We start from the raw sequence: 10271 nt of genomic DNA on the forward strand, positions 1-10271 counted from the left end.
CCCTCCTGCCCTGCCTGCCCCTAAGCCAGCCAGCGCCTCCCTCCCCGCGCCCCCTGCCCAGCGCTGCTTAAGGAAACTGCTCGCCGTGGGGGGCTACGCAGGAGACAAATTCCAGCGCTGGGGTCAAATTCCTCACAAGGAATCTGGAAGTCCTTCAGTACTGGCTAAAGATTGCAGACTGACAGAGCTCTCTGTCCCCTTGGCAGAGCTGAGTTTCAACCAGCAGAGTGTTTTTCTTCTCGGTCAGTGGGTTGCGTGAAATGCGTACAGCAGTGATAAATTATCATGAGCACTTTGTAGTGTTCCTTGACCAAACTTAAGCTACTCACGAAGTGATTTCTTAGAATTACTTGTTTGGTCTCTGTTCCCGAACTATTAAATTACAAGTCTGTGATTAATTACTACAGCAAACTTTAAACTGTCACCTAAGAACAAAAGGTCTTTTTGATAGCGGATGTTTACTTTCAGCTGAAAGGGCACATGCTCAAATTTTGTGCAGTGTATTTTACTTGCATTTTAATTCTTCGGGTTGAAAATACCATTTGGCTGCACAGAGAGGCAGAAAGGTGAAAATGTCATTGGATAAAACCTCAGACTTTTTCTCAAAATTGGCACTTACAAATGTCTTCCGGAAGCTAGAGGTCACTGCGCACACAGTCCCACAGCTTTCGGGCATTAACCTGAAGTTATTGTGTGGAACTGGAATTCCTACAGCAAGGTCAGATAGTTTATCCCAAATGTTAGCAAATTCCAACAACTGATCTAACACAGATGCTTTCGCTCCCTCCAGTGGGATGCTCTGGAGGCAGAGGAGTGGTTTTAAACAGGGCTGCTGCTTCCTCTATGCATCCAAACGGCAATCCTGCTGCAGATGGGCTTTGTGCTTCACCCAGATCTGACTGTAACTGCTGTGACCCTCCCCCAAAAAGTATTAAGCCTCATCTACATAGATATATAATTTTTTAATACATAGGGCAGCAGGAGACTCTAGCTACACTGTCACATAAGTGTTTCTGGAAGAGGAAAAAGAGCTATTCAGCATTAAAGATTCAGGAATGTCTGTTGACATATTAAGGAAACAACCTCGGGGGACAGCTGACACGGCTCCAAGAAGCATTACCAAGGGAACAGTGACGCAAATGTCTTCCATTTTTATAGGCTGGCAGCTCACCAGGTTCCCTCGCCTGATGGCTGATGTAATGCTAATCGCTATCTGGGTTAGCGCTCGGATATCAACCACAGCAGCTCACTGTGCTGCAATCAATATAGCACACTTTTTATAGAAGAGCGTATAAAAAAAATTCTGCTCTAATCTACTAGGAATATGTACAGTAGAGTAATAGCAGGGGAAATCTAATGGCTAGCCTGGAGCTCACCCAGAGTGTGCGTTTGCAAGCATGCATGTGTGTGCGCAGGCTTGTACACAAACCCATCTACACCTCAAATAATGGCAAGTCCAGGCAAGGGCCACACATTGAGAAAGGGCTGGCTGCTCATCACGTACAAGAAGAGTCTTCCAATTCTTTATTAAGTGAGGTACTGGCAGAGGAAAACAAGCAAAATGGGACCGGAAAATAAAACGGGTTATCAGTCATAGCATGGAATGAAATGGATGTTTCTGTTTTAATGACAACATTTTGTAGTTCTGGGAGTACCAGAGGGCTCTGTGAGGATTAAGGAAGCCTTAGAGCACACCTCTGCAGGAGAGGCAGCACTGAGTCAGAGCGAAGGATGCACCGTGCGTCACAAGCTGTCAAAATGCACCAGCCCTTCAGTCAGTGTGTAGATTCCTTCATAGTGCCACCAACACCAGCACCTAAGACAAGAAATGAGCAGGAAAGGAGTTCAGAGATCCTGAATTACCATGCAATTATCTGAGGAGCAATTTGGTTTCCTCATAAAAGAAGAATGATGAAATACTGAGTAATTTCCAGTTAATACAGTCCTGGCTCTATACCATCTACCATGAAAAACCTTTCCACTGCTTGACTGCACCTAAACCACTCAAGAGCACTGGTTTGCTGTGAGCTGATAGAGCAACTTCCTGCTTCAGCACACCATTTCCTGTAAGGGATAAACCCCCGCCAGTTTATTTCACAGGATACTGGTGTCATAGCTGGGAAAGTGCCTAAGGGTGTTCTTGTCCCAGATAAAATTTTAAGATAAAATCCATGTGTAACAAAGTAGATGAATTCCAGCCTTATCCTGTGCTTAACTAGTGTGATGAGGAATTATGAAGGACAATACACTGCCTCCTTCTATTCCCCCTTTATCAGGTAATATTTAAGGGAAAATTTAGAAAAACATTACTTAAAAGTAGAAGCTGATATTCCAGTAATATTATTGGTCCTTGGGTTAACTCCTAGCAAATGTGAGAAGAACATTAACCACATCATTCAGGGTTTCAAAAGAGGGTCAGCTTCACAGAACAGCCCAAGAGCTGGGTGGGTATTTTGGGAAAATCCTGTTACATGGTCTATGGAGATTAAAAAGGCAATACTCTCAACCATATCTTTACCCAGGCCATGCTCAAGGCAATCTTTCTACAGCAACTGGTGTTGACCGGACTGAGTAACTGACCCTACCTTTCACTGCAGCAGAAATGAAAGAAATCCTTGTCCATTCATGTTAGGCCATACCTACTGAAGAAGCCACATGGCAAAAAGCTTCCCTGAGATGCTCATCAGCACCCAGCTGCAGCCTTGCATATCTATCAGGCATTCCCTTGTATTTCTGCCTCTCTATTGCCAGGAGCTGCCAGAGCACAGTGTTATTTGTGGTCATCCCTCCCTCCTCTGCTCTTCATTCCCCACCAGCAGAGTCCTGGACCCAGCAGCAGTAGCTTCAGGAAGGGGCTGACTGTGGGAGTGACATGTGGGGCGGTCGTCTTAAAGAGGGTTTTTTGGATCCCTCCAGCAAGCAGAAAGAAAGGCTCAAGGAGCAAAACAGGGAAGAAGAATGAGGTAGGAATTACAAAAAAAAAAAAAAAAAAAAAAAATTTAAAAAAAAAATTTAAAAAAAAAAAAATAAGTAAGGAAGGTAGCAAAACAAAAGCAAGAAGAGGACAGCATTTGGCTTCATAACTTCTTCTTTAATTTCTACACCTTTGGTCACCAGAAGTCATGCCCCCCTTCCATCCGGCCATCCTGCTCAGTGCTTCCTGGCCCAACATTGGCTCCTCTGCCTTTAGTTCCCAAAATACACTCTAAGCAAATGGATAGTCTTGTTACAACAGCCTCATAAAAGAGACCAGTTGAGAGTGTTAATATAATCATATTATCCTCTCTCTGATTTGTGAAGAGGTAAATTGTTTGATCACCAAAGAGCTCTGTTCTCCTGCAAAGGATTTAGCTGAGGTTGCTCACATGTCAGTACAGGAGGAGAAATCATATTTCCGTTTCAAAAAAAAAAAAAAGTAAGGAAGAGGCAAATAGCTCATACAAAGATACATTTCAACACACTTTATACTTGTCAGTGCTCCAGGCTTGCCCTCCCTTTGCAGCACATACACATGTAACAGGGAGGGAACTATAAACCCAGTCCTCCTCACAAAGATCACCTCATGGAATTATGATGCAATACCAATGTGAAAGGAAACTCCAAGTCCTTCCTACGCAATCTATAGGACTTTGGCACAATTTTTTAACATATGTGTTTATATTTCTTTGATATTCAATGAAATGCTTAAGAAAAACATGTTCTAAATTTTTTGATGTAAATACAGTTTGTTGTGCTTGAGTTCTGAGTGAAGAACAGTCTCCATTATTTTTTCCACATGCTCATGCTACATTATATTAAAAGCATACTCTGCTCTGACAGACGTGTTGTGTGCTTTATAAATAGCTTGCACAGTTGGAAACATTGATGTTTAGCAAAAAATCCCAGTGCCAACAAATGCAATGTGGAGAACCTCCTTTGTAGCAAATTATCTGCACGCTGACCATGGGAATTGATCTCCAGATCATGCCTGAAGGACTTACTCTGTATCTCCATGCAGCTCAGCAGGGCTCCTCAGGGTCCAGCTCTGCTGAGTGGAGCACTCGCCTCTGGAGGACACAAACCCGAGTGAGAAGACTCCAGACAAGATAATAGTCTGGTCTAGGTGGAGTTTGTATTATTATATTTTAAAATACAAGACACATATCAGTTAGCACCAGTGCCCTGCAAGGTCCATTGCCTTCCCAGCTTCTCTCACACTTATGGTAGGGTCCAGTAGTCTCTGACAACCCAATTAATGTGACTCAGGCATTATCACACAATCTTTCTGACTCTAAACACCCTACTTCATTGAAGTGCTCCTAGAAATAGTCAGAGAGCCCCAAAAAGATCATTCTAGTATTTTGTTTTAAAATGTTAATGCAAGGCTGATATTCATAATCTCTAGTGACCAATTAGTAAAACTAGGTGGTTTTCAAGGTAAGATCATGAGACAAAATTCACAGGAGTGAGAAAATGTCATCTTTTCATTCACAGAGCAAATATGGTTCTGTGTTTTCAGTGCAAGAATCATTCTTATCCAGGCCAGCAGCATCTGGGGATTTCCACATTTTTCCTGTATATAAACAAAATAAACTTGGGGTGTGGATCAGTCTCAAGTTCCAAAACCTCTGATTCCCTGCCAAAATGAAGGGTCAGGGGCAAAACTGATTCCAGTTCCTGGAATCATATATTCTCTGTGTGCACGGCTGGAGTCAGTGTGTTTGTGGATAGATTTGTGTCCATCCCATATTAATGGCAGGATCAGAAGGAATACGTTAAAGAACAATGCTTTTTGCACAGCTTCCCTTTATGATGTATCATCCTGCACCAATACATTGGCAGCAAATGAGAGATACAAGCCAGTTCTTAGGCTTTAATGCCCAATGGCATCTTGATGGGATGAAAACAGGGTTGAAAAACATGCAGAAAATACTGCTAATGGAAGCAGGCATTTAGTAAAGAAAAAGCAAACACTTCTTTGCCTGAGAAACACTGAAATGGAGCATTCTTTCCTGAATTCCTCGGAATGCATTTATTTTATTCACATTAGCAGCTGTGCAGCAACTGATGGAAATTTTCCTCAGGGTTTTCATGTTATACTCTCCTTTTTCATATGTTGTTCCCTGTCTAAGGCACACACTGGTCAGGGGCAAGTCTGAATCTGTGAACCCTCCAGCAGCCTTGTGAAAAGCCAGACTTTTGTCTGGCTCCCATTCAGGTGATGTGAGGACCACAGAACACAAAAATTCTATTCCTAAAGGTAGAGGAGAGTCTGCTTTAGCCCAAGCACAGAGACCTGGGTTTCTTTTCACACTCCTGCACAAGCATGAATTAGCGAGAAAGGGACTTGCCTTTTCTGTTGTAACAAGTGTCACATAAAGCAATGAACAATAACCTTGGTCTTAACAGCAGCACCTGCCTTTGATGTTGCATTTCTTAGTGACAACTACACCCATCAAAGGTGAACATTTGTCCTTCTACCTCAAAGTGATGGCACAGCCAGCTGAAGAGTTGAGCTGAGACCTGGCCTGGTGAACGTTGCCCAGTGGTAAGTTTGAGGAGGCCAAAGAGAATGACACGTTTTTATCCTACCCATTAGGCACTCGTGCTCTGTCCAGCTGCTGCACTACTGAGTCTCTGACCATCAGAGGAGCCATGCTCAGATCTGAGTAGCTGGAATCACTTCACCCCCGGATCATTACGATATTCAATTATGGCTCTGTACTTAAGTGACACAGTAGGTACGGGAATTGAAAGCACAAGAATTCCTAACCTCTGATCCCAACTCTCCAACAGAATCCCTCGCTGGCTTTAGGCAAGGTACTTAACATCTCCGCCTCAGTTTTCCCATTTGCAGAAGGGGGCTAATAATACTCAGCTACCTACTCCATAGGGAAGTCCTGAGGATACATTACTTAATGTAAAGTGGCTAGAAGATGAAAATCTGCATGTAAGTGCCAAGCATTATTACAGTTACCAGGTTTAACTTCAGTTTTTTCAGACTTGCTTTCCTCTTTGAAATGAGAAAAAGTGTTCCTTTTAGTTGACCAAGATTAGTGTTCTGCACTACATTTTCTACAGATGTGAGAAGGCGCCTTGGGAAAATGAAAGGAAAGGAGAAAAATGTGCCCTTTTGGATCCCAATCTACCTTTCGCATCCTCTCAGGAAATTGTTTTGAAAGTGTCCAACACTTGGTGCAAGTGCTGTAGTCACAAGGCAAAAATTTTACTCTTTCAAGAATGTTTTACGAGCCCCAGGAATAAATCATCTCTAGCAGAGATGGTGAAGCATAATGTTAAGAGTCTGTGATTTTCCTCAGAGGTAAAGAAATTATTCTAAGCTTTTCCCAATTTGTTCATGAAACTTTAACAAGAAAATACCGAGAGCCATTCTGGCCCATCGCTGGAATATGTACATCAAGAAAAGCCAAGGGGAGAGTTTCAACTGACCAAATTATTTCCTTCAGTCTCAAATTATTTAAATGATTTTAAGCAACAATTCTGGTATGGCAAACGGCTTCCATGGCAAGGCAGTCAAAATAATGCTTGGTCAGCATCTTTAAATCTTTAAACAGACTGGCATAATTGTGTGATGGAAGGTGGGGGGACTGGTCATCCTAACATGAGCTGCACTGAAACTACAATCTGCAATAAATGGACGCAGCAAACAAAAGGACCGATTCAGTATTTTCAAATGCTGAGATTATTGGAAACAAAGGAAGCAATTTTGTCACTCCAGGAAAAAAAAAAGTCCTTTTGTGATTGTTCTGAAAAAGCCCCCTGCCATGAACGGCTGCCACTCCTAAGAATTCAAAACATGCAGCTAATGCACATGGCTCTGCTTCCAGCTTCATTAATATGAGATTTTGGCACTGCAGGAGCACCTCCTGTGTGTGCTGGATCTGTATTTGGCATAAGCACACCAGTATGTTTCTGTTGAATTAGTCAGAGCACATGATGTGGTGTTTGTGCCAGTTTTATGCTGACTGGAGGACAGACGTTACCTGATTCGGTTCAGTGTCTACCAGAGTGCGTGAAACATATCTGAGCCAGCATAGTAAGTTTGTGCTTGTCCAGTGCTTGGCTGCACATGGCTATGTTTCTGTGCTGGTCCAGCACAGAATGCTTTTTAGCCAGATTTTTATTTTTTAGATGAAACTATGATTTCAGACATACAGTGCAGCGTGCCTTGCTTATATTAGCTAAGATGTTCTGCCCCTTCACTGTAAGGTGTTGTTTAATTACCATACTACCATAACAGAGATTATATAATTCCAGAGAAAAAGCTCTCCTTTGATGTTCACTCCCAGGTTTCAGGTCGCTTAGTGAATGCAGGATTGCCAGATGCCTCCTGAATGTAAAACACTTATGTGTCTCTTCAATAAGTAAATGAAAGTCACCAAGTTAATGTGAGCAAAGCACGGAAAGAAAAGGAGTATTAGATCAGAAGAGCAATCTACAATCTGCTTCTGCTTTTCTCACTTCCCATTGACTGGGAACTGGGACCAAGCTACCCGGCACTCTGAGTTGCTCCACTTTCAGCAAATATTGGTCAAATCCTGCAGGATCAGAGCCAGCTTTGAGACATGCTGGCAAGAGGATTCTGCTAGGATCCTCCCTTCCTCATCATCCCTCCCAAGCAGAACAGAGTAATTTACAGCAAAGTGGGTGGGGAGGGTTCAGAAATCTTTGAGCCCCTACAGCTTACCCAGGCGACACAGAGGCCAGCCACATGTACACTAGGGATGTCAGCATCCCAGCTATTTTCTAGAAACAATTCCCTCTGAAGGGAGCAGTCCTTCAGACAAAGCCTTATGACACATCCGGGTGACTTTTAGGCTCTTTTCCTTTTCTTCTAATTACTTAGTCATGGAACCCAGAATAATTAGCATAAGTGGTCAAAAGAGCCACAGAAACAAAATGCCTCTTGGGACATTGCAATGCAATGCTGAACTAGTAAAAAGAAACTTCATTAACCTAAGAACAGTGTGAGACTCTTTGTTTCACCTGCTTTCTCCTGCATCTCTGTCCTATTATTTGTCCTTCCATCTCTGAATTTTTCTGTTTTCTCCACATAATTCTCTCCTGTCTTGGTTTGCATTCCCTCTTCTAAAAACAAATTTCTTCTCTTGTTCATTATAGCACGCCTTTTCTTTACACTATGGTTTTACCTACATCTCTCATTTTTTCTCTGATCATTCCCATTTATTCCTGGCCATTGTCAGCCTCAGTTTCTTTGGTCTGGCTCTTTAGGTCTCCACTGCTCTTCTCTTCACTTCACTTGTCCCTGTCTGATGTTTTCTTTCATATTTGCATCCCTGAGGAAATGAAGTTCTTTCACCTTGAATCTTACACATTCTTACTCCCCATTCTTGCAGTCCTTCCTTTTCTTACATTGTGTGTAATTCTTATTTTCTCACACCCCACTGCCCTGCAAACTTTCTGTATCTTTACCCATTAGCTACTTGGCAAAATGTCATTGACAAGCTACGGATGTCACTACAGCCACAGGAGCCACAGCCATGGGAGTGATGTTTACAGAAGCAAGACTGGGCTGAAAAGAAGCTCTGCTTGTGCACAGGCTAACCCATGGAGAGTTATTAGTTTGGCTTATCAGCGGGTGGGTCAGCAGACAGAAAAATCCCAAGCTTATCTATTTGTCCTTTGCATAGCTATGCCTGTTTTGTCATTGTTACTAATCCTTCCCCACTTTCCCAAAGAATGTTGTGGGTGCTGCACAGATCAAGGGCTGCTGGTTGCCCCTTCCCTTGTCCCTCTTGGAAGTGGGGACAGTTACTGAGGCCAAGAGCATGCAGCAGCAGAGCCAGATCCCCTCTTCCACTTATGTTGGTATGCAGCTTGGAGTCGCGTCAGCTCTTTGGATGAGATGTTCTTTCTGTGGCTGCAAATTGCATCAGAAGTTCATCGCAGAGGACAGCTGAGCCACCAGGCAGCAGCCAGCAGTGCCTGTTAGGGTGCTTTTGCACTCCCTTTCTGAGCTTTACCCAGGTAGTTCCCTGCTGCACTGCCAGCTGATCCACAGGAAGGGCAGCCATGAGCAACCCGGGTGCTAGAGCTGGTCACTGGCCATGTAGAAATAGTGCACAATGTGCTTGTAAGTTGCTGTGATGAATCCCTCTGTTCATGGCCAGCCTTCACACTAAATTCTCTCTTCACAGTGAAAAAGTCTAGAAACTACCCAGACTAACTGTCCCAAGGGTACCATCACTAAGTCAACAAAGTTGCAGTATAAATGCATGTGTCCCATTATTAGGAGTGGGAGAGGCAAAACTGACAGGGATTTGTCAGGAACACCCACAAAGATCCCTAGACACAAAGCAACCAAGTTTAAAGATCCAAAGGCCAGTGTCTTGCAACAGCAGCAGCCAAGCGCAGTCAAGCAACAAACGAACATTTGCTTTTCTGCTTCATATCCTTCCCAGTTCTTTCCTTAAGAAACACGGAACATTAATAATTTTGGCCGCAGAGCCTGAGTTCACACAAACACATATGAAACCGGCAAACAATACCCCCATTAAATGCATCGAGAAGCTCAGAGACTGGAACAACTCACCTCCAAGAGCTTCACCCAAGTCCCACAGGAAGGCTACAGCGGAGCCAGAAATAGAGCCCAGACCTCCTGACTCCAAGCCCTGGGCCCTAACAAAAACACCAGCTTCCCTCCACCAACCCTCTCTTCATACACTACATTGACCAGACTGGAAAAGGCAATCTAAATAAATAAAACCTGCTTCTCACGCCAAGTTTTAAAAAACATTTTCTTGTCATGGCTGGTTGTTTTTCTCCTGCTAGACATTAGGCAGTCTCCACGAGTGAGACAGCTCTCCTTTCTTCTCCAGGAAACACAGTTGTCTCCCACATGTTCCACTCAATGAAGCTCAAAGAAATGTTTTAGGAAATTCCCCCTAATTCGGTGAAATTGTTAGCTTGGCAGTGGCATGCTGGAAACAAGACTGAAAGGTTGCCTTGGAGCTTTTTTTTATTTTTCCTTTATAAAGTGTACAGGAGAGCTCAGGCTTCAGACAGGCTGCTGAGGAAGACAGAAACTCATGTTACATAGGAAGGATTTGGCAGGCCTGAACAGAGAAATTTCCAGAAGTGTTTGCGTGGCAAGAGCTCTGTGCCAATCCACATTTTTTAGCTATTCTGGCTGCACGCCCAGCCGAAAAGAAAGTCTTGTATCTCCACGCAGTTCACTGGCTTCCCTGAGGAGTTTCCATACTGCATGGCAACATTGGATAATCTCATTTGTGGGCCAGAAAAACTCCTGC

The 10271-nt window shown here is 43.4% G+C and overlaps 1 long non-coding RNA gene across 1 annotated transcript; it reads right to left on the reverse strand.

The window, feature by feature from the left end:
- Positions 1–1501: 1501 nt before the first annotated feature.
- Positions 1502–9958, reverse strand: LOC121340980. Its single transcript, XR_005953379.1, has 2 exons — positions 9554–9958; positions 1502–1816 (listed from the first exon to the last, which is right to left on the reverse strand). It is a non-coding gene; the product is annotated as an uncharacterized LOC121340980 (long non-coding RNA).
- Positions 9959–10271: the final 313 nt, after the last annotated feature.

This window comes from Onychostruthus taczanowskii, unplaced genomic scaffold (assembly GCF_017590055.1).
Source record: "Onychostruthus taczanowskii isolate IOZ18803 unplaced genomic scaffold, ASM1759005v1 scaffold104, whole genome shotgun sequence".
NCBI classification, from domain to species: domain Eukaryota; kingdom Metazoa; phylum Chordata; class Aves; order Passeriformes; family Passeridae; genus Onychostruthus; species Onychostruthus taczanowskii.